This window comes from Phycodurus eques, chromosome 1 (genome assembly GCF_024500275.1).
Source record: "Phycodurus eques isolate BA_2022a chromosome 1, UOR_Pequ_1.1, whole genome shotgun sequence".
Taxonomy (NCBI): domain Eukaryota; kingdom Metazoa; phylum Chordata; class Actinopteri; order Syngnathiformes; family Syngnathidae; genus Phycodurus; species Phycodurus eques.
The window spans coordinates 18,444,916-18,458,558 of record NC_084525.1 but is presented as its reverse complement, the minus strand read 5'-3'; the positions used below and the strand labels follow the sequence as shown (position 1 = coordinate 18,458,558).

The following is a 13,643-nucleotide window of genomic DNA, read 5'->3' as shown; positions in this document are numbered from 1 at the left end:
CCGGGATCCCTCCAACCAATGCCTCCAATCCTGCAAGGCCCACACAACTGCCAGTAGCTCACGGTTTCCTATGTCGTAGTTCCGGTCAGAGGGTGACAGGTGGCGAGAAAAGAAGGCACAGGGGTGGAGCTTCTGGGTTTCGGGGTCCTGCTGGGAGAGGACAGCTCCGGTGTCCGAGGCGTCAACCTCTTCCACGAACTGTAGGGAGGAGCCTGGTTGTTTTCGAACCAGGGCACTGGTGAACAATTCCTTGAGGCATTTGAAGGCTCGGGAAGCAGCCTATGTCCAGTGAAACCGGGATTTGGGAGAAGTGAGGCGAGTGAGAGGACCCGCCGCCTTGCTGTAGTCCCGTATGAACCGGCGGCAGAAGTTCACGAAACCCAGTTAGCCCCCATGCTCTGCAGAGGAGGCTCAGAGTGCTGGTCATCACACATCAGGTCTGAACGTTTTACTTTAATCACACGCTGACAAAATACAGTGAGATCTGAATAAAAATTTGTATAATGAATAACCTGTGGAGTCAGGGGGTACTTCCAACAAACAGGGCAACCATGCTCTAAAATTAAATACAGATTATTGATCAGATCTGGAGTGATACATTTGCCAATCTTTAAGTTCACAGAGTACTGTTTTCTGTTTAGGCTAAGAGTGACATGTCTCAAGTGCCATAGTTAATGAGAAAATTGTCCAAAAGATTAATGTGGATGTAAGTGATGTGTGCTGTCTGCAACATTGACCATTTGTGAACTCAATTATTTTCTGTTTTGAAAATGTGGTCTGTTTTTTAATACTGTTGTTCATGTTACTCTTTGATGGGTATGATATAGTATGGTATAATGTAGTGTAGTGTAGTACAGTATAGTAGAGTATGGTATGATATAGTATACTCTGGCACAGTGTACAGAAGCATATAATATAGTATAGTACATTACTATAATATAGTATAATATGGGAAGTCACTGATGGTGTAGTGGTGCACTCGCCTGACTTTGGTGCGGGCAGCGTAGGATCAGTTCCCACTCAGTGACGGTGTGAATGTGTGTGCGAATGGTTGTCCGTGTCTATATGTGCCCTGCGACTGACTGGCGACCAGTTCAGGGTGTAGTCCGCCTTTCGCCCGAAGTCAGCTGGGATAGGCTCCAGCGCCCCGCGACCCTAACCAGGGTAAGCGGTGTTGACAGTGGATGGATAGTATAATATGGGCTATAGTATATAGTATAATATCTGGCATGATATAGTATTATACAGTATACATTATATGGCATAGTATATCACTAGCTAGTATGACATGGTATGGTATATCATTGTATCGTATAGAGCAGAATATTTTAATGGCATGGTATATTGGAGTATTTTAGTACATGGCATGGTATAGTATAGCATGACATAGCATTGTATCACTTGGCATGGTATAGTGAAGAATAACACTATACAGTACAGTATGATAGGGTATGGTATCAGATAGTACAATATAGCATATCTCCAGTATTAGCTCTCGGTTACAATTTTAGGAAGCATTTTAACCCTTTTAGCACCACAATAATAGATATATTTCTTAGTTTCACAGCTTTCAGGGGCAGTTTGAATGATTAAAATTGCACGAAGTAGCGAGGAGTTACGGTAATTAGAAATACACATGCGCCGCGGTGTCACTGGTGATCCCCGTCGTTTTAAAAGGGTTTGGTTTTCAGGTGTTGTAAAGTCTTTAGTGTGTCTATCTGTGTCACTCTTCCTCTTTCAGTGTTGCTCAGCCGTGGATTAAGTGCAATTCCCCCAACATTGCTTTCTAATGGATTTGTGTCGGTGTGCTGCTCAAAGCTTTTACCCTGTCTCAGTTTCACTCATACAGTCTGTATTTCGGATCCTGTCATTATGTCCCTTTTGTCTTTTATTCCACCACAGACTTGGATCATTTCAAAGTCCACATTAGAAGCGCTGTGTCGGTCCGAGAGGGACAAGGAGTGGTGTTGCTTTGTGGAACGCCCACTTCCTCAGGAGGTTAAAAAAAAAAAAACCATCAGATCAAATGATCTCACCAAAAATATTGTATGACGACTGATTTATCCCCTCCTGTCACAGATCTTACATACGCATGGGTCTTTAACGAGTATCCATACTTCGTCCAGCAAGACAATCGCCGCTTCGTCTCTCAGCAGACAGGAAACCTTTACATCGCTAAAGTGGAGCCGTCCGACGTAGGCAACTACACTTGTGTAGTGATGAACAGCATCACAAAGGGCAAAGTGCATAGCTCGCCTACATCTCTCATCCTCAGGACAGATGGTAAGAAATGGTTCTGTGTGTGGTTCTGATGTGGTGTGGTGTTTTTAATCGTCTCTCCTTTCAAAACTCACAGCAGAACTTTGTGTTTCTGCTGTTGTATTGCACTAGAGGGTATGTTCGGAAAAAATCACTTCAAGTGCCCTCTCTACAGTCCGGAAAGTTTGGAAACTAAGGGCATTGTTGGAGCGTGCTGTTCGGTTATTCAGCGCGCCACACTCTGGGAGTGCCGGAGTGCACTCCCACCGCTCTGACTGAGGAGACCGACCGGCCAGAGCGTCAGGCAGGACGAGATGCTTGCAGGCAGAACTGAGACATTCAATATGGCGGACGCGCTGACTTATCCCTGCCAACACGCTCGTTCATAAATTAATACAAAATGGAATGCGCTCTGCCTTTCTAAACACTGCACTCTCAGAGCGCAGCAAGAGCGTCAGATGAATTTCCAAACGTACCCTTAGTTGAATCACCCAGCGCAAATGCCTTTGAATAAATAGTTGTTTGTCCCATGTAGGACAGAAATACTAGCCATCAATTGCTTCTTTGCTCACTTTAAAAGCTCTCTCAGTTGAATTTACTAGCCCTGTTCTCTTCTGGTGCACTTTCACAAAAATAGTGACTAAAGATTGGCTTTGGAATGAATTAAACATTAGCGAAACATCACTGGACCATTACATTGAGTGTTCCAGCACGACCAGTTACTTTCCACTCATGGCACAGTACATGTCTTCAATTCTGTCACAAGTTTAAAATAGACACAATGCTCAGCATTCAATATCTATTGCACTCGACCAGATTTTTTAATTAATCCACACAACATTGTTGTGAATGCTCTCAAGTGATTTTCTACATTGTGGTCATCCATGTGTCTTTTGTTGCTGTGTTGCTTTTACAGCCGATAATTCAACCCATATTGCTTGTAAGTCCTGAATAATGGAAGAATGAGATCTTGTGCTTTCTCTTCACAGGAGTGATGGGCGAATATGAGCCAAAAATAGAAGTTAATTTTCCAGACAATGTACCCGCCGCAAAAGGATCAACAGTTACGCTGGAGTGTTTTGCTCTCGGGAAGTAAGCTGGATTCCTCGACGCTTGTTTTCAATCCTTTGACATTAGAGATGAGAAACTGATGGATAAAGAAAAGTTACTGTGGCAATTATATTTCTTAGAAGGTAGCATTTTAAGCCTTGACAGGTCTGACAACTCTTGATGTCAATCAGATTTATTTTGTTGACGGCTTCAATCCCATTCCATTCGGCTCCATCAAGGACTTTAGTGTACCTCCATTAAACACTCTACAATCTCAAACTTTCAGAGGAACTTAAATGAGTCTGTGCTGTCTCCTCACAGTCCTGTTCCAGAGATCACCTGGAAGAGGGCCAATGGAGTTCCATTCCCCAGCAAAGTCAAAATGAAGTATGCCAATGCAGTACTGGAGATCCCCAGCTTCCAGCAGGAGGATACAGGAGGATATGAGTGTGTGGTTGAGAATAAGATGGGCAAAAATACAGCCACAGGTCACCTGGCTTTCTATGGTACACTCGCTTTAATTTTTGTATTGATAATTAAGTTTATACCTTTTTTTAAACCAATTTAACCAGGTTGGTCTCATTGAGATTAAAAACCTATTTTTCAAGAGAGACCTGGCCAAGATAGGCAGCAGCAAAAAAAAAAACACAAAAAATGTACAGACATACAAGGAAAGGCACAGTACAAATTAAGCAAACATTTTTAATTTAACCATTTATGATTAATACCTACGAGTCCATTGTTTCAAATAGCTGAGCTAAAACATCGACATTTCATAGAAATCAATACAAAGTATAGGACAAATTAATAAAAAGTATAGCACAGTGTTGTTTCTTGTCAAGTGCTACGAATAGGTCGTTTACCACTTTCATCGTATAGAGAAGTTGAACTGTGTATGTGTTCTGTGGCCATACTATATGGCTGAGGTGGGAGTCAAAAGTTAATCTCAAGTCATTAACCTTCCAGTTTCAAGCAAGTCCCAAATTACTGTGCCAAAAATCAAGCAATCAAGTCAAGCCCCCACAAAATATCAGCCAAGCCAAGTTGGGTTAAGCAAGTCATAAGTCAAGTAATACAAACTTCAGTTAGATGTACTAACATATTCACAATCACATAGATTTTAATGTTTAAACCAGTCTCTGTATTGTCTATCACTTAATTATCTTCCCACTTAAACGCATAACCGACATAAAGATTATTTAATATTTGACCAGCTATAGTTTAGCTAAACTTGATGTACTGTCGCTTAACTGTCTTTGTGCGTTTTAGAGTGACAAATAAAGTTAAATGTCATAGTCTTTGTCTCTTATCTTTGAGCTGCAAACCTTGGATGTTGCCAATCTCTTTTTCCCGATTTGATAAAAAACATAAACCTTAAATCCAAATTGAATGATCTTCCAAGCTCCCTCTATGAGACTTGTTTTAGGTGGTGGTCTCTACACTCGGCATCGTAGCAAGCTCGTGGGTTGCCAGATCTTTGCGTATGACACAAAAAAAGAACTTTCTTTCCAAAACAAAACAAAATGGCACACTAGCTTGATCAATGTAAACGGACAAGACCTGTCAAGTCATGTAGTTGAAGTCAAAGTCGATTCTCATGAAAACCAAGTCAAGGTCAATTCGTGTTTTTCAAAAGTTTTAACCAAACAAGTCTCAAGTCCTAAAATTGGTGACTTAAATCTGACTCAAGTTAAGTCCTCTACCTCTGCTGACAGGAATGAAAACATTCAGAGATGGTCCCCTCCATTGCAGCTATAATAAGTTTCTCCAGGACGTTGTAGTTTGTCTTTGGGGAGGCACAACTGCTTCCCCCCCCCCAAAAAAAAACAAAAAAACAATTTAGCTAACTTTTCCGAGGTGATGCTCGCTGTCACACAAATTTTCACACTATTTTCACTCTCATGTATGTAAATACATTTATCAAATTATTGGAAAGAACCAAACTCTTAGGTGTGGCTGATAGTTGTGTAAATACAGTTAAGAACTGTAATTTAGTGATTGTACTAAAATCTGTTTTTATTGATACAGTCTGAACTAAACATTGCAATCTTCTCAGATAATAAGCCCTGCTGGGTTTCATTTTATGTCCTTTGTGACCGTTTTATTTTGGGCAGCATACATTTGCCTGTGTATTTTAGAGTGCGCTAAAATTTTACTTAATGTTATATTCGACAAGACCAAAGTGAGTTGTTCCAATAATATGTCCATGGAAGTGACTGAAAAGCCCTAACTGAACAAGCACTAACACACATTGCGGGATGGGTCTATTCAATATGAGCATGCTCTCATTTGACCTATTTTGAATGCAGTGACACAATTTTACCGAATCCAAATATCTGGGCCTCGTGTTTGTGTTTCCTCAGCCAAGCCTCAGTGGATTCAGACCATGAAGGACACAGCACTGGCCATAGAGGAGAATTTGGACTGGGAGTGTCGGGCCAGCGGCAAACCCAAACCTATTCACACGTGGCTGAAGGATGGCCAGCAGCTGCTCTCCAGGGTAAATGTGCATCTTGTCCTCATCAGTGTTTCATTCTAAAGACTTAATCTTCCCCTTCAACTCAGCCTTTGATATCTTTTTTCAATGCCCACCGTTAAACTCATTGCTGCTTTTCCAAGTGTAATACAGAGTGCGATGGAAGGAGAGCATAAACATGTCAGAGAGTGATGAGACATCGGCAGATCACACAGAGTGCAGCACTGTGGTCCCCATGGAGGTTGCTCCATTTCATCTGAATGGAGTCACTCGCTGCTCTTCATTATTCACGGGGCAATTTTAAGACCCGCCTGATGAAGGGACAGTGATCTTAATCTGGTTTGAAATACACCTTGCCACCACAGCCTATATACTGTGATGTAAGGCGAGAACCACAACTTTTAGCTTGATTTTCTTTCCCATTACAGAGATGTATTCATGTGAGTGTTAAATAATGCCTAACTTGAGGCCTAACTTAATGAGACTGACCGCAACACAGCCTGTCTGATGAGAGCATTTATTCAAAGTGGAAATGATGTTTCATCATTCAATTTAATGTCTTTTAAGGTATTTCCAGGATAAGCAAAAACGAAATGCGCTCACTGGACACACAATAAGCAGCAAAATTATTAGCATTAAAAATAAATAAATAATGTTGCAATTGTATCATAAACAGCTGTCAAAAAAGCAGAATCCCTCGTGTCTGTCAGCACTCATGCCCTGTGTAGTATTTCACTTCTCCCCTTAGACAGTTGCCTACTGGCAAATATGTACAGGAACCCCCGGCCTAGTCGTTGGTCACAAATTCAGCTATTCACATTTTCTCTTGGGTGGAACCAATCCTGTTTTTCGCTGAAAAGCTCAGCTATTTGTAGTTTTTGTGTGCTTTCTATAATAATCTAGGATTCCACAAGATGGCACCAAATTTCTGGCTAATAGGAAAGTAGTAAATGGTTTAAGTATGTTGAAGTTACACAGCTAAGTTTAGCCTGAGTTGTTTGCGGAAGTTACAGAGAATCTTCACCGCATGTGCAGGTACAGACACACGTTGCATTTCTTTGAAATCTATGGGCAACTCCATTTTTTAAGTTTAACTTGGTACCATGAGTTTGAAATTACAGTATAGGCTATTATAAAAAACGTTGAAGGGGCCTCAACTATTTATTCATTTTGGGTTTTTTTCTGCTATTCGTAGAAGGGCTCAGTACCTATCCCCCTCCGCCCTTTCACTGCTCAGTTCTATCAAGTGCAAGTAGTGCTATTTCGGGTCTCGTCTATCGGGTGTTTAGGTAACCTTTCAGCACGAAAGAAAGCCACGTCTTTATCAGCAATGTAGTTTTGGATCAGGTCGAGTTGCAGTGCAAATTTACACTCACATTCACACCGTCATTGGGTGGGAACTAAACCCATGTTACCTGCATGGGGAAGTGAACCACTATATAATCTGTGATTATATTTATACTATGATATGTTTTATTGTTCTATGGTCATTTGTTTTTGCAATGTTAGCTGAAAATATAAACAGTATTGGGCCAGTGTGTGTTGTCACGTGAAAGTACACATGACAGCTAAAAATAGTCATCTGTAGCCAAAACGTTGCACTTAATGCATATCCTCTAACGAGACTTCTTTAATGTCGCTACAGACTCAGTAGAGTGTAATTTTGTACAAACGACAGTTCAGTGAATGAAGCTGCTGAAAGCAGGACCGCCTTGCACGCTATAAATCTCAGTTTACATGATGGTGAGCGTTAGCGGGGCTCTAGTTGGCACACGTAAATGTGGTTTCTACCTAGATTAATTTATTCCTTATTTGTAAATCCGGTATTGATCCATGCCCAATCCGATGCCTATTAAGCTTTGCCAGAGTCCGCTGAGCATAGCAAAGGCTATCTTAAGTGTCAGGCAATAATTGCTTTCTTTCATCCCTCACAGGACAGGATCCTTGTGAAGGACGGCGCTCTGTCTGTGTCTGTGCTAACGCTTTCCGACGCCGGAATGTACCAGTGTGTGGCCGAGAATGAGCACAGCATTATATATTTTGCTGCTGAACTAATGGTTTTAGGTAGGGTGGCATTTATCTCTCCCTTAAATTGTCAAATCCTCGTTTCTCCAGAATTTTAAAGGTCATTTTACTGTCATTCTGAAAGGTTGTCTGGCTTAGCAGATAATGGGGTCAGTCAGGATGTTTCGTGGAGGTCAAACACATTTAAAATATATCCTCCGATGTTTACCTGCCAAATGAGAACAACCACAATGAGAAACGTCCCAATACGATTGTTTGAAGTGTAACGATAATAATTTGTTTGAGGAAACCTTTGATTTGTTTTCATACATAGAAGATTTCGTTTCCGATACAGTGGACACTTGGAAGTTGAACACAATCCATTTTGTGAAACTGATTGACTTTTGGAGTTTTTATAATTTCACAACATTGCTCCTATAGAAAATAATGTAAAGTGAATTCATTCAAACTGTCACCCTTATAAAACCTTTATTCACTGTTCAGGACTTAAGTGTAAGTGGAAAGAGATGTTTACCACTGTATAATAAAATTAAAAACTAGGGTAAAGTAAGTCTACTCATGCTTTGAAGACATGTAAAGGATAAGGAACAGGGGGTGTTTGCAGATTGATACAGTCACCTTGTGGCGGTGTCATAGGCAGCATAAGAACACATTTCCGTCAGTATGTCCTGTTTAAGAAATTGCCACTCAACATTGTTGTGAATTAGAAAACAGCTACACACTATTTCTTTCTATGTGTGACTAAAATGTAGTCAATCTGATTGCTCATATTGTCCAGAGAAGCTGGATGCGTTGATATGCAAGAATAATTTCTGAGTCTATGGTTATCATCACATCATTACAACAAAACACAAAATTGAATCCTTTAGATTTTCACTGATCTGAGATTTGCTGGAGTGATGGTGATTTGAATTCCAAGATTTGATTTTTGAAGCAGCCTCACGAAAATCTTGATAATTGAATTCCACATTGTTCCACTGTTCGCATGGTTCCGCTGTATTATTGGTTTGCTGCAGTCCTTTTCTGAAGTCTGCTTCTTGTTTCCTATCAGCCTCTCCTCCAGACTTCACAGGGACTGTCCTCAGATCTTTGTTAAAGGCCAAGGCAGGAAGTACAGTGACATTGGAGTGTAAACCCCAAGCATATCCCTTGGCCAGCATTTTATGGAAGAAAGGAAACCTTCCTATTCTCACCAACAACAGGTAAGCACTGAATCGAATTGTATTAAAGAATAACTGTTTGCTTTATTAGTGTTTAGATCGATGTATAATCTTAAAAATATTCTCTCTGTGAGAGGATTCGTTGATATTCTTTGTTGAAACAAACGGCCAATAAAGCTTATTTGAGCATACATGAAGTGCTCATTGACTATGCTCAGACACCGGACTCCAGTCGGAACACTTTATCTCATGGCATGATAAAATCACTGCATTAATTGATGTTTGCTCAAAAACTGCTGTGTGTATCATCGTACTCTTCTAGGGTCACTCTTTCACCAGATGGAACACTGAGGCTTGCCAATGTGAATAAGTCTGACGCAGGGAGCTACACATGTTTCGCGAGGAATAGATTTGGCATGTCGAGTACAACTGGAAGACTCCTGATTACAGGTAAGCACTGTTAAGCAAGTAGTGGGATGTTTGTGCATTGCACAGGTTGCACATATAAGAGACCCTCAACGACTTTTGACATTTTTTTTTGCATAGTTAAAGGATAACTGTTTTTTTATAATGGAATTTATAAATGGGCGGCACGGTGGCCGACTGGTTAGAGCGTCAGCCTCACAGTTCTGAGGACCCGGGTTCAATCCCCGGTCCCGCCTGTGTGGAGTTTGCATGTTCTCCCCGTGCCTGCGTGGGTTTTCTCCGGGCACTCCGGTTTCCTCCCACATCCCAAAAACATGCATTAATTGGAGACTCTAAATTGCCCGTAGGCATGACTGTGAGTGCGAATGGTTGTTTGTTTCTGCGATTGGCTGGCAACCAGTTCAGGGTGTACCCCGCCTTCTGCCCGATGACAGCTGGGATAGGCTCCAGCGACCCTAGTGAGGAGAAGCGGCTCAGAAAATGGATGGATGGATGGATGAATTTATAAATGATAAACCACAACTCTAATGAGGATATTAGAATAGAATGTTGCTGTCTTGGGAGATTTCCCACTGGAAAGTGACTCACCAGCCACTGTGTCTTCATCTCGTGGTACATTTTCCATCAATTATTTGATTGGTGAAGGTTAGTAATGGGGCAATTGCAAGTAGTATTAAGAGTGTACCACGAGGCAGAGGGGGAAAAAAAAAAAAAGGTCATAAACCAAGGATCCCTAACAGCTCCAAATTAAGAAAATCAAACACAAATAGCATTACAGCTGCCTGGAAATGAATAATATGCCTCATATCTTTGAGAGGGACCTTGATTAACTATCCTTACATTATTGATTCCTGTTAGTGCAAAATTTGGTTCCATATTCTGTATTCATTCATTTGTCAAGCTGGAGTTATTTTACCCACACCCTCTATGCAATTGGAATAATGTATGATCACTGACTTTTTAAATTTACATTGGTTGTTCTGCATTGTTGCATTTGTCGCCGTTGCTATAACTCACTTGGAAGGTGTTTGGGAAAATGCCCCCATCAATTTTCGTATAGAGGAGTTGAAACAGCATTTTGCGGCGTCTAAAGAAACGGCCTCGAATGGAGTCAATGAAAGTGTTTGTGTGGAGTTGTTTGTTATTGTTGAAGACGACTTTGTGTCGTGATATCCAGACCCATGGCTTTCCCCATGCTCTTTTTTCCTCCACATGAGTAACTTTTTTTCCATCATCCCTGATACTACGCTATCCTCCTAACCTTCCTTATCATAGGAAGTTGGGCACTTTCCATGAGAATTAATGAGAATTTATGGGAATTAACTGGGAATATGTGGTAATTTATACAACTGACGTAATATTGAAAATGTTATTTTGGCATACGTTGACATGCTTACAGAGTAATGTAATTCCATTTTAAATGTTTAGATAGTACTTACCATTACAAATGTATGCACACAGGAAATACACAGACCAATGGCGTGGATTATAACTCCTCCCACGTCTCTTCACTTAGCCTATCGCGTTATTTATTCAAAACTACTTTACAAATTGAACAAGTTGGTAGGTGTGAAGTTGTGAGGAGAGTCCAAGGAATGAAGATCAGAGTAAACACACATCGGTATGCTTTAACACAAGAAATAAACAATGGAAAATTGTGCTTGGTTGTTATAGATAGATAGATAGATAGATAGATAGATAGATAGATAGATAGATAGATAGATAGATAGATAGATAGATAGATAGATAGATAGATAGATAGATAGATAGATCAATCCTTCATCACTGTCTATCAGTTGTTTTGTTTTGCCTTTGCGTGTTTCTCGTTCGCTTTTGACAATCACAGATTAAAGTCTTTTGTATTGCTGGCCTTCATTGTGCAACCGTGGCCTTAGTTCATTCAGAGCCATGACACAATGAAGAGACTCGATAGTTCAGCGTTCTGAGGGGTTTCTTGCTGGGTTTATAAATGTCCTCCATGCTATTGTTTGCAGCAAAAACCTATCAAGCCCATTATTCTTTTAAATTAGCATCACATTTAATCAAGGCTATAATGCAGGCAGTGACACAGAGCCATGACCTAGACATTGATTATTACCATTTGAAGTAGCAAAGGGATACTCTTTCGATGTAATTCTTTGACAAGCTCTATAAGGTACAGCCTGAGAGCAAATCTTATCTTTGTTGTTCTTCAATTCATTTCAGCAGAATTGACTTGCCTTTAAAATAGACTAAAGAGCTAACTTTTAAAGGAACACTCGAAGTTTAAAATGCTTTGGATGGTATGGAACAGCAGTTCTACCCAGTGCAGCACCCTAGGTGAGGTTATATTTGGTGCCACCCTTCATTTTCAATTTACATACACTTAGAAAATGAATTGAATGGCATTGTTTTTAACATTTTCTTAGATGTATAAAATAAGAACACCAACTAAAAAAATAAATGGTCTACTGTGCATATACAATGTGTGTGGTTTTTTTTGTGTGATATAAAGTACATATTTGGCCAATGTAGACACTGACTGAGTAGGTTCAATCTACACAAAAAACTGTAATAGCTTATGACCCCTCCCTGCCACGAAGCTACAGAAATATAAAACTGGTTGTTTACTGATGAGCATACCATGTTGAGGCTAATCGCTCAGCAGTTAAGAAAGTTATCAATTTAACAGTACACTGCTGAATAACTGGGGTGGGGAGGCTATTTGCAGAGGTGGGAGTAGGTCTTAACCTTCAAGTTTCAAGTAAGTTCCAAGTTAATTTTACGAAAATCAAGCTAATCGGTTCCTGACTCAATTTAAAGCATGTCAAGTCATTACTTGGTTACAGCAAGCTATAAGTCAAGTTATACAAAACTGCTCAGTTATAACAGACAGTAATAATAAAATGATTTTTCATTGATCATAATACAAATAAGTGCATTTACACCAATAAAACCTAAATAAACAACAGCTTAGTACCGCAGTCATGAGTTAAACTATTGTGTGGACATGTCTCTGCTAACACGTTTACATACGTATTTTTTTTAATGTTACAGTTTCCCGTTTCAGTCTTTGCATTGTCTATCATTTTAATGTCTTATCAATTCAGTGCATAACTGACATGAAAATTTGTTCATATTTGACCAGCTATTGGTGAGCTAAATTGTGAAGTTAGCGCAGTTCGTCTGTCTCTGCAGTTTCATAGTGGAATTCTCCTTTTCTCAATTTGACAAAAACATTATCCTTGAATGTTAAACTCAAATGCATTTGCATTTTATGATCTCCCTGCATGATAGGTGCAGCATGAGGTGGCCTCTGCACTATGCGTCATAGCGTAGTGGTGGGTTGCCAGGTTAGCAGCGTGCATCACTCAAACTTACAAAAAAAAAGGTCACACTCTCTTGAACATTGTTTATCTGTTTTCATTGTCCATCCATCCATCCATCCATCCATCCATTTTCTGAGCCGCTTCTCCTCACTAGGGTCGTGGGCTATTTTCATTGCAGTTACACAAATTGGGGATTTGCGTTTCCATTTACGAGTAACTAATCATTTCAGAAGTGGTGATTTAATTATCTCAAACGTGAATACGTTCTTGTTTTCTTCGTCCTACATTAAGCAGATTACTAGGTGGCCGAGAACAATGTGGAGGAGCGCTATGATGGTAAAGACATCTAACTCAAAGTGTAAGAAAGCAGAATGTAAGTGGAGAAAAACTCAACTCCAAATTGACTATGACCTCACCAATACTCACACTCCTTTTGCTGTGGTCGACAAGCTCACAAACCCCCATAATCAGATAGCTTCAAAACTCCTAACAGCAGATAAATGTAATGAATATGCTTGCTATTTTAGTGAAAAAATACAATCCATCAGGTTAAATATCAGCACAAATCAGCAAAATGATAAAATGATGCTACATCTGAAGTCACCCAGGAAAAACTCTATTAGCATGTTAGAATTTGATAGTTGACCCAAAAAACTGTAGAGAAAACGATTCAGGAGCTGAAACCATCATTGACCTGTCTTGACTCAATACCATCTGACTTTTCAAAACTATTCTGAAGTCTGTGGTAGCTGATTCACAGCACGTAATTAATTGCTCACTTCAGTCAGGTGATTTTCCAAAAGCTCTTAAAGTAGCTGCCATTAAGCCTCTTCTAAAAAATAGCATGCATCTCAAATTTCCCTTCATTGCCAAATTTCCCTTCATTGCCATGATTGTTGATAAAGTTAATTTTCATCAATTCAGCAATTTCTAGAACTA

General features: G+C 40.0%; 1 pseudogene; it reads left to right on the top strand.

Annotated features, from left to right (window-relative positions):
• Window positions 1–13,643, top strand: part of LOC133404964 (contactin-3-like) — an 86,471-nt pseudogene that overhangs the window by 23,103 nt on the left and 49,725 nt on the right.